General features: G+C 52.7%; 1 pseudogene; it reads left to right on the top strand.

Annotated features, from left to right (window-relative positions):
* LOC132653975 (sperm motility kinase-like) lies at positions 1-904 on the top strand (annotated as a pseudogene).
* Positions 905-4,217: the final 3,313 nt, after the last annotated feature.

The raw sequence follows: 4,217 nt of genomic DNA, 5'->3' as shown, positions 1-4,217 counted from the left end.
ATGAAGGAGGAGGGCCTGACTCTGAAGCAGGACATGGAGGCCTGCTCCTCTGTGGAGGACCCCTTCAACACCGACTATAGAATGATGAGGACTCTGGGACACGGACATTTTTCTGAAGTGAAACTCGCCTTCCATGTTCCCACTGTGACCTGTGTGGCTGTAAAACTCCTTAGAAATAAGAAGAAGTACAACTCGATTTTTAACAGTGAAATAAGCGTTATGAAATCCATGAACCACCCCAATATTATCAAACTTTTTCACGTGATCGAGACGGAAGAGATCACCTACCTGGTGATGGAGCATGCCTCAGAGGGAGAGCTGCTGCGGAGGATCCTGGAACGGGGGTCTCTACCGGAGTGCGAGGCTGAAAGGATATTTACTCAGGTGGTGCATGCAGTGAATTACTGTCATAACAATCAAGTTGTCCATAGAGATATAAAAGCCACCAACATCCTTATGGACTGCAGGGGGAATGCCAAGCTGATTGATTTTAGCCTCGCTGTGAAAGTAACTCCTGGGCAGAAGCTGCGGGGTTTCTGTGGCACTCTGCCCTATTGTGCCCCAGAACTCTTTGCACCCGGGGAATACGATGCTTACCCCATCGACATGTGGTGTTTAGGGATTCTCCTCTTTCTCATGGTGGCTGGGCACTTCCCTTTCCAAGCCAAATCTGTGGCAGGCATGAGGAACGAGGTCACCTCAGGCAACTTCACCATTCCTAAGCATGTTTCTATCGACATTTTCAATGTCATCTTGGAATTACTGATAATCAATCCCGGAAGAAGGCCCACCATCAAGGACATCATGAGGCGCCCCATGATCAGGGCCAGTGAGGCACGTTCACCACCTACTTCCACCCCTAGCCTCCCAGGCACCCCGAGCCCTAGCATTGTCGGGACCATGAGAGTCATGGGCTATAAGCCTGAAGTAATCATTGAATCCCTGAGAGACCAAAAATATGATGAGGTGATGGCAACTTATCTTATATTGCAAAACCAGTCACCTGCGGGAGACTATGGCCACAACCAGGTGAATCCTGTGAAACCCAGGCAGCCAGGCACTGTCCTCCGCCTGACAGAGCCTTACACTTATCCTGGATCCCTAAGGAGAGCTGAACCTGTTCCCTATACCTTTACCTTGCCATCTAAGGGCCAGGAAAAAGAGGAGGAGCATTATTCCAGGAAACTTGCCAGATGCCATAGCATGCCTGCCACCCTATGCTGCCATCCAGACACACACCCTCTCCACCTGGGCTGTCCTATTGCTAAGTCCATCAAGGGCAGCATCCTGGAAATGAATATTTATTTTTCACAGGTTGGATCACGTGACAGCCACACTGATAGTGACCATATATCTCTGGGTCTATACACCAACTCTTCTAGAACATCCCAGAATGAGGGTACAAGTGACTTAGAGAGCCACATGTCCTATAGTCACCAATCTGAATCCTGGAGTTTCCTGGAGGAAGAGGACAGCTCAAGCTCCTCCTCTGAGGATTTATCGGAGATGACAACAGTCATAGAGATAGAGTCTACTATAGTCGCAGAGGAAAAGACTCTAACACAGGAAGACATCGATGCTCAGGAAGCAATCATTGCCCTGAGAGTAAACATCATCAAGGAAGACACCATGCCTGAAGTGAGGGAGGAGGAAGAGACCGAGGAGGGAGAGACCCAGGAGAACAACATCACAGCTGGCCAGCCTCAGGACGCTGGCATAGCTTCCCCACAGGAAGAGACCAAGGACGACAACATCACACCTGGCCAGCCTCAGGACGCTGGCACAGGTCTCCATCAGGAAGAGACCAAGGATGAAACCACACCTGGCCAGCCTCAGGACGCTGGCACAGCTCTCCCTCAGCAAGAGACCGAGGACAATACCATACCTGGCCAGCCTCAGGATGCTGGCACAGCTCTCCCTCAGCAAGAGACCAAGGACGACATCACACCTGGCCAGCCTCAGGATGCTGGCACAGCTCTCCCTCAGCATGAGACTGAGGACGACATCACACCTGGCCCGCCTCAGGACACTGGCACAGCTTCCCCCCACAACCGTCGTCAACGCTGGAAGCAGATAAAGAAGACAATCATGAACAGCCTCAGACATCTGTGCTGCTGCTGCCTGCCACCTGCTAAGACAAAGACAGCCTCATGTAAGAACATGACTCCAATGAAAAGGGACCTTAGAGCCACCCTCAGCACCAGGTGAGTGCATTACTTCACTTCATTTTATTCACTTTTCCTTCTGTCCTTTGTAACTAATGATAATTTGCCCACTGTGGCACACCTGTGATCTTAACAACCTCTGTCACTTCAGAAAGACCAATACCATAGAAATCCCGGTAATGTGACCTCAGGCTTGTTAAGCAAGAAGTAGATTGTATACACATGCTGATAAAGCAGGAAGAGGAGCAGGTGGGGCATGGCAAAGTCAGCAGAGATTGCTGAGAGACCAGTAGGGCACTTTGGTGCTGCAGGGCAAGCACAGAAAGTTCTGTGTGCTTCAAAGTCAGTAAGAGTCACTTACCTGTGTCTTTTTGCTTTGAAGTCCTAAAGACGACAGGCCCCATCTCCATGGCTTGTGGGCCATGGGTTGGGGATCAGCCTGGATGAGATGTGAAAAGCCTCTCGGGGAAGCCAGGCCAGATGTCCAGAAGCCAGTGTGGTCACAGGAGCATTCTGCACAGGACCTATCCCAGTGCAGATCTGTCCAGGTAAAATCCCAGGCAGGAGGGGCTGGCTTTCCACTGGGTCTTCCTCAGAGGGGAAGGGCTGAGGTGCACAGGTGCCCTAAAGCTTTATGTGGCACACTGATCCCTTGCTCTCTCCCCCAGCCTGCATAAACATCACAGACTGCCCTCTGGGTAGTGATTGTCCTTTACTCCCCGTTTCTTGGCAGGAAATATGATCTTTTCCACAAAGTAAAACTTCTCCCCATACTGATATAGTTTCCAATCTCCCTGTCCCACCTGCCCCAATAAACCATCCTACCACACACCATCACACTAAAATTGACCAAGGAGGACACCATCATACCAGACACCCATCGTACCAAACACCATCATACCAGACACCATCATAAGAGACACCATCACGACCAAAAAGATCAAGGAGGAAACCATGACTAAAGAGACCAAGGAGGAAGAGAACGAGGGAAACACCATCATACCAGACACCAACATAGGAGATACCATCACAACAAAAGAGATCAAGGAGGATACCATCATAACTGAAGAGACCAAGGAGGAAGAGAACGAGGGCGACAACACCACACCTGGCCAGCCTCAGGATGCTGACACAGCTCTCCCTCAGCAAGAGACCCAGGACAACACCACACCTGGCCAGCTTCAGGAAGCTGGCAGAGCTCTCCCACAGCAAGGGACCGAGGATGACATCACACCTGGCCAGCCTCTGGACGCTGGCACAGGTCTCCCTCAGCAAGAGACCGAGGACGACATCACACCTGGCGAGCCTCAGGACGCTGGCACAGCTCTCCCTCAGCAAGAGCCCGAGGACGACATCACACCTGGCCAGCCTCCGGACGCTGGCACAGGTCTCCATCAGGAAGAGACCAAGGACGACAAGACACCTGGCCAGCCTCAGGAAGCTGGCACATCTCTCCCTTAGCAAGGGACCGAGGATGACATCACACCTGGCCAGCCTCTGGACGCTGGCACAGGTCTCCATCAGCAAGAGACCGAGGACAACATCACACCTGGACAGCCCCAGGACACTGGCACAGCTCTCCCTCTGCAAGAGACCAAGGACGACATCACACCAGGCCAGCCTCAGGACGCTGGCACAGGTCTCCCTCAGCAAGAGACCGAGGACGACACCACACCTGGCCAGCCTCAGGACACTGGCACAGCTCTCCCTAAGCAAGGGACCGAGGATGACATCACACCTGGCCAGCCTCTGGACGCTGGCACAGGTCTCCCTCAGCAAGAGACCGAGGACAACATCACACCTGGCGAGCCTCAGGACGCTGGCACAGCTCTCCCTCAGCAAGAGACCGAGGACAACACCACACCTGGCCAGCCTCAGGAAGCTGGCACAGCTTTCACTCAGCAAGGGACCGAGGATGACATCACACCTGGCCAGCCTCTGGACGCTGTCACAGGTCTCCCTCAGCAAGAGACCGAGGACAACACCACACCTGGCCAGGCTCAGGAAGCTGGCACAGCTCTCCCTCAGCAAGGGACCGAGGATAACATCACA

The sequence above is a fragment of the Meriones unguiculatus genome, chromosome 5, assembly GCF_030254825.1.
Source record: "Meriones unguiculatus strain TT.TT164.6M chromosome 5, Bangor_MerUng_6.1, whole genome shotgun sequence".
Taxonomy (NCBI): domain Eukaryota; kingdom Metazoa; phylum Chordata; class Mammalia; order Rodentia; family Muridae; genus Meriones; species Meriones unguiculatus.
The sequence above is the reverse complement of the archived record's forward strand: the minus strand, read 5'-3'. Positions and strand labels throughout refer to the sequence as shown.